Below are 21,992 nucleotides of genomic sequence, written 5' to 3' on the forward strand. Positions count from 1 at the left end.
GGGGGGCGGGGCTCCACAGCTTTCTCTTGGGGGGTTGCTGGGCCTGTCTCTGGCAGAGCACCCCCCCTTGCAACTCAGCCCGCCTATAGCGTTTCCAGGGTATCCCCTCACCGTCTACGCCCTGGTCCTCAGCCTCTCCCAGGCACCTCGCTTGCCCCCAGCCTTCTCCCCCAGGCACCCCCAAACCCACCTCGCCTGCCTCCATGGCACCCTACTCCCATTCCCCGAGCCTCCCCCAGGCCTCCCCTGCCCCTAGGCTCCCTTCATTGTTCCCTGGACTACTCTCTTCTGTGCTGTATAGGTTCTTATACCGTGCTCATCATCCTAGTGCCTGAGCGCCTTCCAGTAGTTCATTAAGTAGCATGACAGCACGTCTGTCACATGTTTGTTCTCTCATCTTCTATACAGGGGAGACCTGTGTGCAGCACAGTGTCTTCTTGTGGTCAGATTTTTAAACAAGTAAATATACGTATGGCTGTGTGTTTATATTCGAGAAGGCAAGGTCAAAGAAATGAGCCAGACACTTGGAATGTAAAGTGGTGAGGTTTGTAATGGCCTTTAGTTCCCAGGGGACTTCATTCCACAGCCTAGGACCGCTCCTGAACAGAGCTGTGTCTCCCACAGACACTAACTTTATTCTTACCATTGGGCAGGAGGAGTGATGTCATCAACATGGTCTTCATCACAGAGCTTTAGATTGCATTTCATATATCCTGGGTGATGGGCCCAGAATAAGGAGAACTTTGATGATAATGACTGAAAACTTGAACTTGTCTCCAGGATACCCACTACTCCTAATCATAGTCTCCTTTGCTTACATCCTATCCCTTGCCAGTTTCATCTCCCAGAAGTCCTTACAACTTCTCAATACTTCTTCTCTGCCAGCCTCTCCACCAGTTTATGTTATGTGGTCCACCCCATGTCCATATGTTTGCCCTTTCATAGATTGTTTCCTGACCAATTATTTATTCTCCATACACATTGCCCAGAAATTCCTCTGCATGTCTTTTAGGTGTTTCTCCTTCTTCCCCTTAGTTCCCTATACACCCCCACATTCTCTATAGTTTTCCTTAGGCTCCTAACCCAAGTACTTTTTTTCTTCCTTCAACTTTGCCATTACTGTGAAGCTTGTACTGTGTTCCTTCCCAGATCAGCTAGCAGCATACTGTATGTTGGGGGCTGTTTTGATAAAGACAGAAAGGGGGAGGTGCCTCTGAACTAAATTTGTTTAATAGCGCTGTAATATTGAATCAGGTTCTTAACTTGTGGTCTAGTCTGCCCTGTCCTGGTGCTTTCTACTACTGTTGTTTTAAATAATTCTATTTCCATGGAGGGCGTCGGGGGGAGGGAATTTGAAAAGACTTGCATTAGCCATATTAGAGGGCTATATATAAAAGAAGGAAATAAGTGAACCAGGCTTGAAAGACTAACAAGATTAATTTCATAATACTTAATATATATACAGGGGGTCCCCTGTATACGTTGAGGGTGAGTTCTTGGAAAGGGCAATGGATACTGAAACAATGAATACCAGGGAATTTTCCCCCATGAGAAATAATGGAATAAGGGGGAGATGTGTTCACAACTTCACCGCACTTGCCTATGATAATGCTCTTTTTGCCTAAACAGTATACCTAAACAGTCTATTTTTTTACAATGACAGGTCATACAGTACACATGTTACATATAAAACATTGAATAAAATGTAGAACCCTACTAACACCATTCAAACACACAGAATATTTTAATAAAGTAAATACAGTACTATAATACAGTATAAAATAGTGTCAATTACACTAAACTTAGGTGGCGTGGCCGCTGGGTTTCCTTGGGCTGGCTTTTCCATGGTTGACCTGGTTGCAGAAGTCTTAAAAAAAGATTTTAATGATATCTGCTCTCCTGCATGAATCTTTGAACAATAGATTTCCTTGTAGCAAGCCACTGCATCGAGAGCCCTGGAGGCTTTTCCAGACTGTTCACGATTTCCCTCATCTCATCCAGCAATCCAAAGAAATGGGAGAGATTCTTTCTCATCAGACTTCTGAGTTCCTGCCCTATGTCATCGTCCTTGCTTTCTTCAGATAGCTGTTGTTGGTTAGCTCAATCAATTCTTCATTTATCAGTTGCTCAGCGCGAGACTCCAACAACTCCTGTACATCCTCCTCCTCCTCCACCTCCTTGAAGCTGACATCCTTCACCAACTTGACAATTTCTTGCTTGAGAGCAGGAATGGCATCAAATCCCATGAAGCTGTGGACAGCATCTGGCCATGCATGGCACCAAACGTCATTCATACATTCTTCCCACGACGTGTCAATGTTTTCCATGCTGTTCAAGATGTTGAAGGACTTCCAAAACTCTTTTACACTGGGCTTCGCCTGTCTCCTTAATCAACATGGAGAACGTCCTCCGTAGGTAATAAGCCTTGAATGTGGCCAGCAGACTTAAGTACAGTGCTGTACTGTACAATAGGGGAACGTGTTCCAATTCACGTCAGTCCCTATCCGTGCAAATGATGGATATGGGATCAGGACTAGTGTAAATTGTAACATGTTCCCCTATTGATCAGTGACAGATATTCAAAACAATGGATAAAGGGGGGATGTATACCAGGGACCCCTGGTAACCTTTTTCGCTCTTTCTATAGTCTGTTAGCTTCCCAGTTTCTAATGCACAGGACAATAGGGAAGAGAGACCTTTTTTTTTAAATAAGAGAGTGGCGAAGGGTCTGGAACATGAAACTCATTAAAAAAAACAAAACACCGATTTCAAATTGACTCTTATTTTAAAGTAGGTAAAGATAAACCCACGCATCAGGTGATCTTAGAGCTTTGCTTTTACCTCTGTCAAAACAGACTTTTCTAAAGGACTTCTTTTTCATTTAGGACATTTTTTAGGATATGCATGTAGATGAAATTCTTTGGAAACTTACACGGAACTAGTCTGTCTTTCTTTGGACTATTCTCCCTAAACTGTATAAACTCTTCCATAAGTGCTTCTTATAGTATCTGCTCCCACAATTCTCTACAGACATTAGACTCCTTTCTTATATTGCACATACCCACATTCCTCAATCCAGGCAGCTCATGCAGCCTCTTCTCATCCTTCCCCAGCGCATAGTTTTGGATTAAGTGTAGTTTAGAGTGTGATATAGTACGGTTGGGGTGCTGGAATGTTCTGTAATTATGTCAAACTAATCTTAATTGTTCCATCAGATTATCTAGTGTCCTAATCATTATGGTTTTCTGTAGTCTTTTAAAATGGGACTAGTTATGAGCCTTAGTAACTAATTTGCCCTGAAAATTGTCTCTGTATATCACAATGCTAGTTTTAGAACAACTTTGTTTTGTGTGAATAATTTTAAATTGCATGCTTTTAGTAGCTATTACTGCAAGTAGAAAATGTCTTCAGGCTTTTAGAAAGAGGATCTTAGGGAAGACTAAAATAAACCTTTTTGTCTTGGAGAAAACAACAAATTAAAATAATGAAAAAGGATTTGATGGTGGTAGGGACTTGACTTAAAGGAAAGTTGCGCTGCAGAAAACACTCACTCATCTTCTGGTATTATTTATTTGTACTTTACTTATTTTTGCGGCATGCTTTGTTCGCAATGTGTTAGGTACTGTCAAGATGAATAGTTAGCTACAGTACCTCTTCCAGAGATCTCATAATCTAAGACAGGGATCAAGGGATCAGCAACTTTTGGCATGCGGCCCAGGACGAGGGATGTGCTTGCTGCGGCTTCTTGCAGTCCCCATTGGCCTTGAACGGTGAACCGCAGCCAGTGAGAGCTGCAATCGACCGAACCTGCAGAAGTGGCAGTGAACAAACCGGCCCAGCCCACCCGGGGGCTTACCTTGGTGGGCCATGTGCCAAACGTTGCCGATTCCTGATCTAAGAAGACTTAACAATTAACACTTAGAGGAGAGGGATACAATGAACAACCAATTTTTTTAAAAAAAGGGAAATATCCCTGCAAAATTTTCTGACTAACTCTTATTAGTCGAATGATTTCTTTTAGGAATCAGGTAAAAGTGTTGTAGCGTTTGAGACCAGAAGGGACCAGCAGATCATCTAGTCTGATCTCCTGTATATCACAGGCCACTAACATCCCACACAGCACCCACACACTAAACCCAAACAACTGAAAATAGACCAAAGTACTACAGGACCTGAGAGAGAGAATGCTTGGTGCCATCTCAGCACCCTGGCCCTCCCTTGACAATTTCTCATCTTGAAAAATCTGAAGAATTAGTTTAGAGAAGTGGGTTCCATATGTAATAGGTGAAGGGAATTGCATATGTAAGAGGTGGCATAGAAAAAATGCAATTGTGGTTGTGGAAGAAGTGGACAAGCAGGTTGCGAATACTGGTGGTATTGGCAGAGAAGAGGGAATAATATGCAAGGGTGGTGCAATAAGATGACTGATAAGGAGAGAGACAGTGTGGTGAAAAGTTTAAAGATGAGGGAGGGCCCGTTGAAAGCACTTAAATGGTTTCTTCAAAATATTTTTAAAAAATGAGATCTGCATTTATGAACATAGCGAGTCTATATAGTCAGCTGTTCCTATTGCTGTTGTGCTCATCTTCCTCCCAAATCCCCACCTCTTCCATTATGGCTTCATCCACTTGTTATCTGTTACTTCTATTTAATTTGTAAATTCTTCAGGCCAGGAACTTAATTTTACTCTGTGGTGAAGTGCTTTGAGGTTGCAAACCTGCTTGAAGCCTCGGGTGCTATCAAAATAGAAATGATTAACAATAATGCTGACAGGCAGCTAGACTTTGCAGTGGAAGACTGGGAGGCAACCATTGGAGAAATTCAAAGAGAGGAGGATGGCTGTTGGAATGACAGGCAAAGAAGATGATCTTAGCAGTTGCGCTATATATGCCCGGAAGTTGGGGTAGGGATGCGGTGTTTAGGACATCGCAAAAAAGAAAGTTCATGTGAGATGAGTGCCCAACAAGAGTTCTTGCTGTGTGGACTGAAAAATGGCTTTGCTGTTAGAAAAGTTATGGAAGGGAAAGATGCATTTGTGAGCCATCAATGCAATGATGTTAGATGAGTCTGCAAGTGGATGAAGTTCTTTGAGGAGAGGAAAGAGAAGGAAGGGAAAAGAACAGAGCTCTGAGAGACACCGCAGAGAGTACGAATGGAAAGTGGGAAAGGGGAAGGAAAGGAACCAGGGGAAGACAGAGTCATAGAAGCCAAGGGAGGATGAGACTTTGAGAAGGAGAGTATGACTAATTAGTGCGAGAGAATTTATAAGAGTTATAGCAGTTCATTTTCCTAAAACAGAAAATTCAGGTGTCAGATGTAGTTGAGCAGAAAACACTCTCATATGGCATTCTCAGTCCCTTGTGTTAAAGCAGAAATGTTACATGGTCTCTAGAAAATAAATGTAAATCTTCAACAATACTACTCTGTTGTTTTCTACCAAATAAGCTTATGCTACAAGTTAAACTTTTTCAAAGATTAGTAAAAAATTGATGACAGTGATTAAATAGTACAATTTCATCATGCCTGTCTTGAGAGGAACATCCAGTATAACTCATAAATTCTGAGATTACACTTCAGATGCCAGTCCTGAAACTGGACGTGAATAGAAGGTGAGATTGGACATTTAGATAACAGTGATTGATGACTAATTTTAGTATCACAGACAAATATTTCACCAAACTGGGTAGCTTAATCTATGTAATGTATTTATTTTTTAACTGTATAGCACACTGTCAGAGCATCACCATAGCTTGGCTACATGATGAATTGTTTGCTCTGCAACCTGCAATGATTTTTAAACTATTCATAGTTCAATAATTGCTAAAATTCCTCATACAGTTTATGTAATTTATTAAAACTGCATATATTTCATAGGAGATAACTGATCCCATTTTCCACTGATCCCATTTTCCACTGTAAAACTTCGTAAATATGAAGATTGTTAGGGCGTAGTTAAAGAGAAAAATTTAAACAATGTAAAATGCACTAGCAGTAAGCATCGTTCAGGCTCGAGAGATCCTGGGTATGTGTCCCTGTGAGGTAAAGAATTTACTCAGTTAGTTTTATGGCAGCTGTGGCTGAAGAGATTCCCTCGAGAGAGACAATCTCTGCTGCATCGGTCACTTTTAAAGGTGATGTTTTGACCCTTTGGGCTCTGCCTTCAGGTAGCTCTCTTCTTCTGTGCTAAGCTGGACTGCTTCCTCTTGTAACTTCAGAGACCTTTATTGAGCTCTTGGTTACAAAGGCTGCGGTCCTAAGTGTGATCTTCCCAGTTGTCCGCATCCATGTCCATTTCTTTGAAGTCTCGCACACATCCTTGAAATGCAATTTTGGGCATCTTTTGGGCCATTTTCCAGATGCCAATTCGATGTAGAGGATGTCCTTTGGGATGCGTCCATCATTCATTCGGCATACATGCCCAAACCAGGGGAGGCATCTCTGTTTGAGGAGTGTTTGCATGCTGGGTATGCTGGCCTGCTTGAGCACCTCAGTGTTGGTGACTGTCCCTCCAGGAGATTCCAAAGATTTGATGAAGGCAACACATATGAAAGCGGTTGAACCACTTCTTCTGATGAGAGTATAAGGTCCATGTCTCGCTCCCACACAAAAGTGTGCTGATAACACATGCACAAGACACACAGATCTTTGTGTGTTCTGTCAGTTTGTTTGCCATACCCTCTTGCTCAGTCTAGATATTATTGTGGTGGCTTTTCCGCTATACACTTAATATCTAAATATTTTCTAACTGGTATTTATAAATATTGTCTTTGTATACAACTCATTTGTCAAACTATGAAATAACTTCATTTGTGCTGGCATTCATAGTAATGGCTGAAACTTGAAATGTATGTGCTCTATGAAACATTCATTTATACTTTTTAAGTTTTTTGTAATAGATGGGGTAGCAGATCAGTGAAAGTGTAGGTAGTAACTTTTTAAAAAAAATAGTAGTAATGAAGCATAAAAATAACTGAAACAACAAAAGGCTTTAGAAGCACACTGAAAAAATAATAAAGGTCACCAGATTAGCTGATTTCTATCAAGAGAGGATGTTCCTCTGAGTGCCAAGAAGAAGGCATCACCTTGGAAAATGTTTAGGGGAGCATAGGATCTTTGACGTTAACTGAAGGGGAAGTGGCAGATGAGGGTCGGGCTGGCCTGCAGCAAAGCAGCCTAGAGCAACTTGAGTAATGTGCATAGATTTCTGGATATGCATCTGCCCCAAAATCATTGGGCTCCTGTGGTGTGGGCCCGTGATGTGCTGAGCTTTGACTTGTCTTGCAGGAGTATGTTCAGATATTGGGAATTAAACAAATAGCCACCAACAACATCTACTGTAGCAACAAAAAAGTTGCATAAATAGGAAAGGACATCCAGTTCTCAAACACATTAATTTTCAGTTTTCAGGGTATGTAACTGCACTGAAGTCAACATAGTTACCATGAGGGATGAATTTGGCCTTAACTGCTCTCTAAAAGTTGATTTGACATTGCTGTCAGTCTTCATTCCGGCCTGGATAAGAATAAATTTCATTCCTCCAGAGGTGTGAGGGGAGGAATAAAATGGAATTACTATAGTTGGTGCTTGAGTGGATTACTATTTTTATTATAAAAATCAGTGGGAGAACTAGTTGTGGAAGAAAAAATTCTTAATCGCATCTCTGCAAGGATATGTCTGCACAGCAATTAAACCTATTGTATTTGTGCGTGAGAAGTGCAGAGTAAAATTTACCTGTATATTTTCAGAGTAAAGTGCAAAAATTAACCTTTTAAATGAAAAGCAGATCTTGAGAACTTGACATGATGCTTACTAACCAGGAGAAAAATATGTTCCCAGACCCCCTCCAAAACCATGCTTCCTGCAATTTAAGGGCTAGATTCTTCTTCCCATACTTTTGAGTAGTACCTTTTTCCACACCACAAGTAGTCCTATTGAAATCCAATGTGAGTACCTTAAGGGCTTGTAGATGAACAGGTTGTAAACCTACCGCACTCTAGTATACACACTCTAACTGTCCCTATAGATCCCTAGTGTGCTTTGATCTACTCCACTTTGAAATGGGAGTAGGTCACTGTGTGCTGAGGAATTTCTTATTGTGCGACAAAGTCCACATAGACAGTTTGCGGCATACTGCTGCGCTGTAGGTTATACCCCAGCTTGGTGCTCACTAAACTGTTCATTTAGACAAGCCTCAGTGTAAGTATGAGAGTTGGAATCTGGTCACCAAGGTATCAAATGTTTGTGCACAGTGTATTGAATGCTTTAGTTGCAACATTGTAATCAACTTTCTGTTTAAGCTCTTTAATGCTTCTTACTACACATCTCTTTTATTAAGCCCTCTTTTTTCTTTTTTGGCTTCTTTTCTCTTCTTCAATAGGTTGGGGCCTTCAACATTCAGAGACAACTCCCAGGAAAGAAGCCAAGCTTCCCTCATTATTCCCTCACCCCCAAAATAAAGTAGGAAAAAAAAGTCCACAAAGCTGCTGCAAAAGTGGAGGGTGCTGGAGTTCCTATAAGATGTTGTCCCTGTAAGCTATTCATGGGCTCTATCTCTGTAGCCTCCAGCTAGTAGATGTCTAAAACACTGGGTGCTAGGAGGAAGGAAGAACATTCTTGTTTTATTTTCTTTGTAGCCAAATCCCAGGGACTTTTGGCTTTTGTAATGTTTGTGCTATGAATCTTGGCTAATGTGTCATCTGTGTTTGCTCGTTTTTGCTCGTTTTAGGTTCCCTTACCCAGTGTATGACTCCATTGATGCTCATGGTTAGGGCCCTACCAACTTCATGGCCATGAAAAACACATCATGGACCGTGAAATCAGCTCTCCCTCCATGAAATCTAGTCTTCTGTGTGCCTTTACCCTATACTATCCAGATTTCCCAGGAGAGACCAGTGTTTCTCAGATTGGGGGCCCTGACCCAAAAAGGAGTTGCCGGTGAGGGTGGGGGGATTGTAAGGTTATTTTAGGGGGATCACAGTACTGTCATCCTTACTTCTGTGCTGGCTTCAGAACTGGGCGGCTGGAGGGCGGCAGCTGTTGGCCAGGTGCCCAGCTTTGAAGGCAGTGCCCTGCCAGCAGCAGGGAAGGAATAAGGGTGGCACTACTATACTACGCCACCCTTCTGTGCTGCTGCTGGCAGAGGCTTTGCCTTCAGAGCTGGACTCCCGGCTAGCAGCAGCTGCTCTCCAGCTGCCCAGCTCTGAAGGCAGAACTGCAAGCAGTAGTGCAAAAGTAAGAGTAGGAGTACTGTGTGCAGACCCTACAATAACCTTGTGACCCCTCCACCCCCCGTACAACTCCTTTTTGGGTCAGGACCTCTTCAATTGCAACACTGTGAAATTTCAGATTTAAATAGCTGAAATCATGAAATTGGATTTTTTAAAAATCCTATGACTGTGAAATTCACCAAAATGGACTGTGAATTTGGTAGGGCTTTACTCACAGTGTTCACAAGCATAGTGACATTGGCCTAATTCTTCTCTTTTGCTGCTGCCAATGGAGTTTCCACTAGCAGTAGTGAACACTGACAAGTCTTTGATCAGCTGTTGTTCTTGCTGCAACTAGTGGAAGCTATAAGCAGCAAGAGATGTTGGAGCTCTGCCTGCAGATTTAGAAGGAAAACACTGCAATGGTTTACTCTTAGTTCCCATTTGGAAGTTGCTTTACAACAATAAGTGGAAAAAAATTTAAATAAAATGTTAGAATCTGTAAAAGTTAGTGATGCTTGACAGTGAAAGCTTCTTTCAAGAGGACTTCACAAGTTTTGGTGAAAATAAATGAGCAGTTTTTAAAAAAAAGTTAGATTAATGTAATCTGAAGTGTTATGGAAACTTACTTAAAATTTTTTTTAAATGAGCAGTGAGCATTTAAAATAATTAGACCAAGTTCAAAATAGTAAAGTGAAATTCATTTGAATAAGAAAATAAGAGAATATTGTCATAGCATTGAGGTGGTTTATTTTTTTTTCTGGCAGGAAAAATGTACTGCTTTTGATTTTATGGAAAAAAATTGACACTCTGGATTTGCCCAGAAGGAGGCAGCATTGTTTCACAGATGTCCTAGACTGACAGTTTATTAAAAGTACTGTTTTCCTCACAGTTGATAGGATTTTTTATTTGTTTAAAGTCTCTGCAAAATAATTGGGTGTATATTTTTTTATTCCAAAAATAAACCTTGCATTACTAACTGCCAACTTTTAGGACAAGGATTCTGGAGTGACAGTACAGATGTTCGATGTGGGCCGTGTACTATGTGCTGAAGCAATTATACTCCAAGGAACTCACTACAGATTTCTTTTCAAATATTTATGCTTTTAAAATCTATTTACAATGTTTCATTTTTGTCTTAAATTCCTAGAAGTTGATTGATTTGGGACATGTGTTAATCTCACTGACTTGTAAATCACGAGTGACTGAAAACAGTGAAGATGATAGTGTTTAACATTTGATTTGTTGCTATAGCCTAGCCAGGCCTTAAGCATGTATTGAGTACTATTTTCCTAGTAGCAAGGTTCAGTTAAACTGATGATCATGTTGAATTCAGTCTGACAACAATAAACTTTCTATTATACTCATTCATTATCTTTAATCATTTTTCTACTGTTTTTGGCTTCAGGACCAGCTTTGGTTCCTTCAGTCTTTTTTTGTTTAAGTCTATTCCACAGCCATTTTTTCCTGTGGTATGTCTTTTTGTCTTAATTTTCTTGAATTTGTAGCTGTTTATTTTTATATTTAGTGCAACTTCTATTAACAATAAACTGTTACCTGTAGTCACCTGACAGAACAGCTGACACTCTGAGGGCTTAGATTTTTCTTTTTTGTCAATCATACTGCCTTACACAGCCAGCCAGTTAAGGTTTAGATAGGAATAGCTCTTTTGGTGACTGTTACTAACATTAAACTGTAACTGTGCAGAAGAAATGTGTGTTTGAATAAGTCCTGATGAAACCTCAGCATTATCATGTGTGTATCCAGATGGTGATATGATGAACCAATACAAATCTCATTGTAATGATTGGCCAGATGAGCTTATAAATGGAACTTGGGAGACAGGAGGAGGACAGCCTTTGGGGAAAAAAGCTGGCCAAGAATAGGCATATGCTCTGGTAGTACATGTCACTTTCATAACTGGTACCTGTCTGTCACTTGTACTTCATTCTCAGAACATGAGCTCTGCTGAGCTGCTAGTGTGATGTAAGTATCACGATATCAAATCTTCCACACTCTGCAGATAAATCCTACTATCTTCAGGTTCCATTACCCCATAGAAAATAAAAGAAAACATAAACAAAAAGATTGTTTTGCCTGTTCAAAATGAGAAATTCAAAGTTAGAGCTGCTGATCTATGCTTTTAACTGACATCATTGTTCCTGCAAACTGCAATTCTGTTAGGAGAACCTGCGCTGCTTATCTGAATAGATGTATTAAGCACAAAACTGCAACTTTAACCCTAACTTGCTGTTATTGGTAAAGTGACCATATACAGTTTCAGCACAATGTGTGTGGGGGAAAACGAAAAGCATGACGCTTGCTAATATGGGAATTTGGGTTATGCTTTTAATTCAGCCTCTGAAAGTGAGTTTCCCAATTGTATTTCAGTGTTTCTGTGTGCAAATTTCCTTAAATGTGACTTGATTAGAATACCAGTTTCTTTACTGGTAGTTTGAGTAGAATTTTAATTCTGTCGTTGAATGAAAGGGAGTCAGACTCTCTGCAAAATGATGTAACTGTTAAACTTCATGTGAGTAAGAAACTTGTGTATTTTTGCTAGGAATTTTTCTGTTAAGTGTGCTACATGCTGACACTTAAAAACTCCAGTCCTAAATTGATTTGCAGAATTATATTATTGTTTTGTGTAGATGCACTAAAGTGTGATAGGAACTACTTATAAGTAAATCTTATTTTGCTAAGCTCATTTAACACGCAGTATCTGTACTGCACACAATCTGTTGTGGCAGTACAGATACTTCTCAAAGTTCCATATTTTAATATCATTAAAAGACTGAAGACTTAAATGCAATAATGTCTGGAGATGGCCTGAAACAATAGTTCCTCATGCATTTTAATGAGGCATTTACTCTGAAATCGTCCACCAACGTCCTTCAGTGAGGAACTCTGGATGGGCTTGTCTTCATTGCAGTGTTAGCGCAAGGCATGACTGCAGTGGTGCTCCTAACTTTACTTCCTTCCAAACACAAAAATCTCTGGCTCAAGTTAAGTGGTGCTTTATATTTGAGCTAGCTGGCCCACCAGACTTTGTGGGTTGAAGCTCAAGTGCTGCTGCTGTTTGAGCTGCAAAGCAGTGGGGACTCAGCAGCTCTGTGCTGCTCACATATTGTTTCTATTTTGTGCACCTTTACATGCTGTTGAACTGGGTGAGAGCTCAGTTCTCCTTCCTCCAGATGGTCCCTGGTCTTTCTGATGACCTGAAGAAGTATTCCAGGGAGAAGGGAGGCCTTAAAGCAGACAGCACATGTAGTGACAGGGGCCAGCCACACTGCTATAAACATGACTTGTGGGCGTGGCTAGGATTTTGGATTGCCTTTCTTTGGCCCTGCACTCTGACCAAGCCACTCTTCTTCCTTTTTATTCTGTTCACCAAGTAGGTAGGCAACCAGGCATTCAGTTTTGCAAGGGGATAAAATGAGATGCCTGCATGAACTTCATGCTCTGTAAAAGCTGCTGAAAGGTTTGCTTTGATTAAAAGAGATTAGGACCCAGAGTCAAATACTAACAGGTTTTATGAGAATTGTTTCAGTGTTATGGTTGAGACAAATGTTATGATGGAGATTTTCATAGTCTTCTAATGTGGTCCGCCTGCTTGTACTTGAAATGGGATGACCTTTTCTAGGCTGATATATCAAAATTGAAGTATAAATATTAGATACTAATCTGATATAATCATCTCAACGGTGTAGTAACCAAGAACTGCTTTAAACTTCACCTGAGCTAGTGTCATAGCTCCTAGAACAACATTGTCTGTCCTGACTTAAAAACTCCAGTCCTAAATTGATAGATGTATGATTATTACAAATTTTCAGGAAATATAACATGATTTTGATATAGGCTTTTTTGTTTTTACCAGATAAGAAACTTAATATTTAAGTTTTACATTTAATCAGTGATTGTTATTTTTTGCCTAGTTATCACTATGTAACTGTGTTTTATCATGGGAAGAAATCCTGGCCCCACTGAATTCAGTGGCAGAATTCCCAAGGCCCTGGGCTTTGCCATTCTTCTCAGAAGCTACTGAGAGAATGAGCTTCATGAACATTTACCTATCTGACTCAGTGTATGTTGGCTCTAGTGAAGTTTTTGATTTTTTAAATGGGTTTAAGCATACTTTAAATACCTTTAAACAGTTACTATGGAAAAAAATAAAAATAGAATATCTCCATTAATTTTATTTTTTTTATTTATCTCCTAGAACTGGAAGGGACCTTGAAAGGTCATTGAGTCCAGCCCCCTGCCTTCACTAGCAGGACCAAGTACTGATTTTGCCCCAGATGGCCCCCTCAAGGATTGAACTCACAACCCTGGGTTTAGCAGGCCAATCTCAAACCACTGAGCTATCACTCCCCCCTCATGATTCATAGTTGTCCATGACAAACAGCCCAGTATTAAAATACTGGGAACTGTTGTACAACAGTTATTACTTTTTTCCCATTTTTGCCCTGACAGCTTTGAATAAAAACAAATTGGAGCCTTGCTGCATAGAACCTAAATTCAAACCCTGAAATAGAAAAGTATTTTCTAAGAAAGCATAATCCATTTGCATATGGAAATCTGGGTAGTTCTGGGAAATGACATAGAGGGACAGATTCTGATCTCAGTTACACCAACATAATTTTTGGAGTAATTCCATTAGCTTGGAGCATCAGCGTCCCTCACATTTATTTGCACCTCTGTGTAAACAGCTAGTGGAGTTTTGTCGGATGATAGTATTGTTTTATGAAGCTCAGTATTTGGTTACATTGTGAAACTGTTGCAGTTTTTTGTCTTACAAAACAAAATTCAGTAGTAAAATTTGTGTATGATTACCAACTAGTCACAACAGCTGCTGAAGAAACAAGTCATAATTATATGGTCTCACTGGGAAAAGACTCAATCACCTTAACAGTTTTACTTCTTTGCAAGGGACTTTTTTTGATTTAATCTTGTTGCAAGTTGTTTAAACAGCTGAAAAGCTTATATGCTTTAGCCAAAATTGACTACCTCATTTATAAAAGCTTCAACTTCCAAGCCTACAGCTAGGTAACATAACCAGGGATGGGCTGAGGATGTCAGTATCTGATCAGATGTTGCCAGCTCATGGCTAAGATTTAGATTTGATGCAGCAAAATTTCATGAGCTGTTTTTGCTCGAATTCAGCCACAGTGAATGCCCGGAGAAATGAATGAGACCAGGCTCTTCCAGGGCAGAAATTGCTAACCATTTAAAAATTTTCAGGTCAGTTTTGCTCCATGATCTGGAGAAGGATTTAGAGGGACAAATTCCCAAAGGGAAGCTAAATGAGCAGTAAAAACAGCGCCATTTCCCCTGCTGAGGGAAAGAATGCAGTGGGGCAGGTAATTGTCAGAGCTTGGTTTGCCTGCTCACCTTCACAGAGTGCAGTGGGCAGGTCAGTGTAGAAAGCACCCGGCCATAGGCACATGCTGATTCCTCTAGGCGTGCATGCACTCCACACCTTTGCCCCCAGGAATTCTTTCTTCTTAGTAGAGGAAGGCCAGCAGTCCATATCGGAATTAGAGAATCAAATAGTAAAAATCTAGTTAAAACGAACAAAAATCAAAATAGCAGATAGACTTCTCCAGGTAAGAGTGTATTGTGAAACGATGCTTAAAAAGTCTTCAGCTGCCCTGTATAAGTGATAGCTATATATTCCTTCTCATGCACCCTGGAAAGGTGTAACAAGTGAATAAGGATTTCCTGCCACATCTAAAAGACTAGGAAAGTATCAAGATATTGTTCCCAGCTGCCATTGTGGGTCACCATCCCCTAATGTTCAGATTACTGTTCCCAGCGTGCATTGTAGGTTAACATGCCTCGCTACAACCTCCCCCTCCCCTCCCACACTGATGTCACTGTGGATGGAGGAGAGAGATAGCAGCCAAGATGTGGAAGAACCGTCAGGCAGTAATGGGCCTCTTGGCCCACTATTTCTTTCACTCTACTGCACCCTTTCCTGGCCTCAGTTTTTAAGTCCAGAAGATTCCTTGTTGTGCACCAGTCAAAATATCACTACAGGGTATTTTCCTTGGTGGTCAGGGACTCTGTGCTTCTAACTAGGGAAAATTTTTTTACCTGAAAGAGTGGCCTCCTCACTATACAGGCCCTTCATTGGCAGCAAAGTCCAGGCAGGCGTCGTATCAGCCCCCTCCTTTGGGCACGAAAACAGGTGGTATTAAGCCAACAAAAATACATAAACAAATGTGAAATTTCCTCCGACACCCTAACAGCTGTCTTGGTAATACAATGGGAAACTTTAAGTAATTCTGAGACTATTCAGAGTCCTCAGAAAAGTTAGCTTAAAATTGTAATTCCTGCTAGAATCTCTAGAGAGGAATACGGATCATATGGCAAATTGAAGCAGTCCTTAAAGTACGAACAAGAGAAAATACCTCTAGCTAGAATAAGTGCACCCTTCTGCGGGTCAGTAACTGCCTTCTGTTGCCTTAGAGCTATCTGGAGGTCTCCTAACTAGCCCTATCTGAAGTTAGATCCTGATCAATGCCAGGCTGTTTCAGTTAGGGAGCAAAAGAGCCACCTATATCTTAGATCAAATGAGGACATTAGATATGTCCCAAGGGGATACCCCATAGACATGTGCAAGAATTTCAGGAGCAGTGTGTCCCATTCCCAGCAACGGCTACAAGATAAATAAAATCATCAATCATTTACTCCATATCAGAGCTTTTAGCTTTAGAGAACCGGGGTCAGGCAGAGTAAGGGCCTAAGGGAGGCTTGTCTTCAAAGCATTCCCATTTTCCATCCTCGGACAACTTTTTTGCAAATGGATGGCATTCTTTTTCTTTTCCCAACTTCTGTCATTACCATTTGATCTCCAAACGGTCTCTCCAGGACCATGATAACAATATTATTAGCTTTTGAGAAGAAAAATTCATTTATCTCTTCCTGGACAGTTTTTTAAATCAGGTTTCTGTATAGAAAAGCTGAAGCAAACAGTGATATGGTTCCTGGAATATATTGGATTTGGGACAGACATGTAGCATCAGTGAAGTCAATCATAGACCTGGGCTGAGGAAGGAAACTATTAGGTACAAGGTCAAATCTCAGAAGAATTAAACAGAAGATGAAGATGGCCACAAATGGTATGTCAATTAAAAATTCAATTCTTATTGGAGACTACTGGAAATTCTCTTCTCCTAGACAGATATGTTTCAATGATTCAGAGTTCATATGACAGCTTCCAGTAATTCCAGGTTTTCCATCTGCGTCTCATCCTGTCTCATTCATTGGCAGATGTAGCTCCAGTTGTATGTTTTCTGCTCCCACAAATGGTGAATGTGGAGAATCAGATTTGTACTTCAAGGGATCTTCAGTTCAGGGAACAGATACCAGAAAGAGCATGCACTTCATCAATCAGCTGAAACACAGTGCTTCATTGATATCTCAGAATACTGCTCCCTCTCTGGGTAACAAACCAGTTCTGGTTTTGACAGTCCATCCGATAGGGTTTTCATAAGGGGAAAGAACACTATCAGCCCTAGCCTGGAGAGAGATTCTCCTGTCCTGGGTAGAGCAAATACTTGTATCTCTAGATATACTGCCTACCTAGGAGGAGAGCGATACCAAGACTTATATGGCAGAAGTCATTAGCAGAGTGGCTCCTACACCAGGAAATATCTTGTTCATTGTAAGTCAGTTTGGTGGGCTGGTGATTGACCTCTTTGCATCTGGAAATAGTAAATCAAGTGCCCTGCAGCTTCTGTGTGTTTCAGGATCTGGAGTGTGAGGGGGTGAATGACCTCAGAGGTGAGAGAGGTCCCTGCCATATGTTTTCTCACCTTTTCCACTGCTCCGCAGGACAGTACAGAAGATAGACATGAGACAACAGCAATGATACTGTTTGTCTTTCTGGCTGAAGAGGCTGTGGCTCTGAGGCCTGATTAACCTAGCACTGGATCTTTGGATGCCTCTACCTCACAGAGGAAGTCTGCTATTGGAAGCCTGGTCCTCCATCCAGGATCAGAATATTTAAAAACTAATACTTAGCTGAAATGTTTATTGTTCTCAGGGACTCCAAAAGAGAAGTCAACAAATACAACTTACTTTATTTGCTATGCAAAGTCAATTTGCAATTTAACTACCACGCTCAATCAGTGAAAATATAGGCTTGAGTTCTTTTGGAAGTGCTTTATTATGGGCATACAAGCAAAAAGGTCAAGCCTCTGTAATATAATGTTCTGTGCATATTGAAGAAAAGGAAGTGTTTTTGTACAGATCCCAACACTGAATGCTGTCTTAAGGCATCAACCTATTCCAGCCCTGTAAGGTCAGAGCATGGCCTTGCAACCCCATTCTGCTCCTTATAGTACTACCCAGACTGAGCCCCTGTGGGAAGTGTCTTTATACATCTGTGCCATTAGAATAGGCCTCCTGATGGTTACACTGTCCAATCAGATTGAGTATTTTGTTTTTCTGTTTGAAATTGGGAGCTTTCTCTGAAACCCAGTATTGTGAGGACTGTCTGACTTCCAAGTACAACTGTCATAACATTTGTTCCTTAAGTAAATTCAAGAAATAGTCCTCTTTTAGTTAAGCATCAAAATCCAGTCTTCAGAAGCATTGACAATCCCAGGGCACAGTAATCATGTGTAAAATTAGTAAAGTTTTTTTTTTTTTATTTCAGCCTCAGCTTACAAATATGCAAATACATTTGCTAAATGCATTCAGCTCCCAGTCCTAGACCATAATCTCCAGCCTGGAATATATTGTTACAGCTGGGTCATAAGGCCCTTAAATAAGAGTGTATAATAGAGATGTGAAAACAAACATACATTATAATTATCTTATGGTAATCAAGACAAAGGATTCAGCAACTGAAGTACAATCACTTCCAGTCTCTCTAAGTTTGAGCAAGGGAACACAATCCCTTTCATGTTCTTAAATCCATGTGGATACCTCTGTGCCTTCTCCCACGCTGCCTCACACGCTTTGGAAGCACTCCCCATAAATATCGCAAAGCTATCTCATTATTTATCTTCAGATACCTCCTCAAAACTCTCCTTTGTTGGGGTGCCTACTGAAAACTAGGTAAGTTAGGCTGTGTGTGTTTAGAGACCATTGCTTACATGCTGACCAGTATTGTCCCATTATTTTCCGGTATTCACCTGTCAATGTCTCTCCACCTGTGGTCTCTTATACTTAGCTTGCTAGCCCCTGGGGATAGCAGTGAACTTTTTGTTCAGTGTTCGTACAGTGCCTAGTGCTATGAGGTCCAGTTCATGAATAGGGCTCCTAGGTGCTATGGCAATATAAATAACAATGATTATCCTGGGTCCAAAGGCTTCATCAAAGAGAATATTTGTTCAGTAGAAAGGGTATGGCATAACTTGAAGAAGGAAAATAACTGACGAAATATACAAATGGAGAATTAAGTAGAAATAGTCATTTGTGTGAACTAGAAGAAAATAAATTGATACAATTTTAATAGCATGTAGTGTGGAAGTCAAGTCAAAGTTCAGCTCATTTATGTGGTACTTTGTTCTGTTTAACCACAGACCTTGAGAAGCTGCAAACATGAGCCCTCTCCATGTAAGTATGAGGAGAAATATTCTACAGATGTGGATTTTTTTTTTTTTAATGACACTTGTATTTCTCTTTAAGTAGGCACATGTGACCTGGTGCTCAGTCTGGTGTAGGTGATTGGAGTTTTTGTGTGGCTATCCAGACTAGGTCTACTAAATGTTCCTAACTAACCACATATCAACATTTGGTATTACACTACATTATTTAAATGAGCTCTTGTAGTGACCACATCATTCTGTTCTTCCAAAACAGCAGAAAAGTGAAAACCAGTGTTATGGTATCACATGTGCACTGCACACACTTCAGCTAATATCTCCACCAGTTTTCTCCTGTTAATGGTACTAAATCCTTCTTTTTTTTTTTTTTTTATTTACTGGTAAGAAAGAATGTGCTGTGCAATAAAAACTCTGCCTGAGGATAAGAGTGAGAGAGCTTGGTAAAATTCTGCTTCCCTACATGCTTTTTCTGCTACTGTATTTTGTAACACACCATTCCCCACCACTAGAACTGAGTGAATAATTGATTTTTTTAGTTCCATTAGGTTCTGAAAATGTTTTTAAATTTTCTGACAAAGTCCTTTTTGGAGCAGGATTAGGGCACTTGCTGGGAATGTGGGAGATTCAGGTTTGAATTGCCTCTCTGGAGCAGAGGCTTGAACTCGGATCTCCCCTCACCCAGGTGAGTATAATACTATAGGCTATTCTGAGTTGGGTTGCTCTCAGTTCTCTCTTGTTGAAGGTGTTCCACTTTATATATAAATACTTAAATATTTGTTGGGCCAAGGAGAGAGAGAGAGTGTGACTCTTTAGCCTGGTGATTAAGGCCTTCACCTGGGAGGGAAGAGACATGGTTTCAAATCTTCTCTGTCTGATTCAGAGGAAAGATTTGTGGTAAGGGCTGCGTGACTGTGGCAGTAAAATGAAAGGTCACTGAAAATTCTAATATATGGAAGGGGAAATTTCAAGCATGTGACATTCTGAATGGAACTCACGTTTCTCCAAGTACTTTTCCTGATTCCTTATGATGGGCAACTGAATCAGACGAATAACTATGTAATTAAAAAGGGGGGAAAATACATGTCAAAATTTTTGTAATGGCTATGTATTAAATTGTATATTAAAAGTGTTATGGCTACATAGTGCTGTATGTTTCAAAGTCATATACAAAGGTTAATCCTCATAGCCACTCCCCTTGCCCCCAGTGACTTCTCTGAATAAATTAGTGGTAGCGATGATATTAGTATTCAAGAGTTCTTGGCTCTCTGTCATGTTCAGTCCATTACTGGGGGAAAATAAAATGTGTTTAACATGGAAGTGCTGGAAACATACTGCACTTGATTGAACAAACTGCTGGTTGGCAAATGTTCCAACTGCTGAGAGGTGAATATAATAAAGGTTGGAGGATTGAAATGTTTGGTGTCTTTTTCTAAACTTTTGGCCTTACCTTTTGTCCTTTGCACATTCAAAATTCTCACTTAAATCTACTGGAGTTACAGCTGTGCAGAACCTTAGCCCCTTTGCATCCTTTTAAAAAAAAAAAAAGTCTGAATTCCTCCCAATAGTTGGTTCTCTGCCAGTGCCCAGCCTCCTCCTAGTGACTTTGCTGGACAGTAAGAGTTTCAGGGAGAGTCATCTGCTCTCACCTTCCAAATAGCAGGATTTTTAGCAGGATTGTGATTTCTCGGTTCTCCCACAGAACCTAGAGAAGAAAATAGTCATGTTCTTGGGCCCTGCTACCACAGAGTTATAATACTGTGCATCATCCTAGACTGCACAACTTTCATTCAGTACTAATCAGGGCCCAGCTGTGAAGAAAAATAGGTTATGACAGACATAGGAGAATGAGGGTGACTAGAATGTGGGCAATGAAATGAGGAAAGCATTGGAGGGTCATGGGGTTGCAACTCTTTACTGGAGCAGCATGGAGAAAACACCTGTTTTGAAGAGAAAAAATTAATTCTTTACAACAACACTGTGCCAAAAACCACACTTGGCAGTTTAGCATAGAAGCAGATACATCAGGAAGATGACCATTTTGAAAACTGAGAAGTAGAAAGCTTTGTGTCTATAGTTCTGTAGTTGGATGTAGATCCATTGTGTATTTGTGTACAGCTATTTGGTGCAAGACGCTCACAAGCTAGGCTGCTGAAGCTGGTAGAGCTTGCAAGCTCCATGAGCTGAACCACCTAGCATTAGTTTACAAGCTCTAGTGGCAAACATGCAAAGCACATAACTGTGGATTATTTTTAGGAGTATGCACCAGGAAATCAAATATAAAAATTTAAAATTCCTACAGCAGTGTGTACATGCATCCATAGGCGCTAGTATTTCCTATTAATATTTTTCTTGTTAAATATATAAATAACGAGAAAACAGCATATTAACCTAGAAAAACAGGACTGAGATCCACATTGCACGTTTTGTATTAAGCTCATGTTGTGACAACTTAAATTTTTTGCTCTTTCTGACGTTTTGTGTCTTCTGAAAAGTGCAGTGCCATTGCACTTTTTAGTATTTGACTATTTCCAAATTAGTTTACTAACACCTGATTCTAATATGTACAATTACAATAGGATACAAACTACATTGGGCAGAATTTGCTAGCCCTTTGACCTCTTCTGTCTAAGACAGAATAAGACCTCTAAAATAAAGATGACTGCATTATTTGGATGCTGGATACACTTGGTCATTGGTCTTTTGTTTCACTCAATGTATAATCAAGTTTATTTCACAGCAAACTAAAATATTTCATATCTCTCTCCAGGCTGGTTGGCTGGGGCTCATCTCTCTCCGGGGCAGTGGGGAGCCAGACCGCCTCACTGCATTGGTCAGGTGTGTTGGGGAATTGATGTGGTCCTGCAGCAAACAGTCAGTATTAGCAGGTCCAGACCCTGGGTCAGGGCGGGGCAACAACCCGTAGTAGGCCCAAGCCTCCAAAGGCCTGGAAGAGGGGGAGACTGCCACCCGCGAGTTGGGTGGCAGGGGGGACGCAGGACCACCCACTCCATTGCATCCCAGCCCAGGGCCCTAGCAGTGGCGGAAGACCCGCTGCTGTGTCAGTGGGGATCCTTGCTGCAACACACTGACATGGGCTCTGGCAGTGCTGCAGCCAGACTAGAGTTGGCTGCCCCCGGGCTACTTCCTTCCTCCCCCTCAGAGGAACCTGAGTCACAGTGGTGTCCTCCGGGGGGTCTAGCACCATGGACTCCTCAGGATAACTGGT

At 40.7% G+C, this 21,992-nt stretch overlaps 1 protein-coding gene across 2 annotated transcripts in view; it reads left to right on the forward strand.

The window, feature by feature from the left end:
• NDUFAF2 (NADH:ubiquinone oxidoreductase complex assembly factor 2) overlaps positions 1–21,992 on the forward strand; it is a 151,042-nt gene that overhangs the window by 228 nt on the left and 128,822 nt on the right. The window lies entirely within an intron of this gene.

This window comes from Gopherus flavomarginatus, chromosome 3 (assembly GCF_025201925.1).
Source record: "Gopherus flavomarginatus isolate rGopFla2 chromosome 3, rGopFla2.mat.asm, whole genome shotgun sequence".
In the NCBI taxonomy this organism is placed as follows: Eukaryota; Metazoa; Chordata; order Testudines; family Testudinidae; genus Gopherus; species Gopherus flavomarginatus.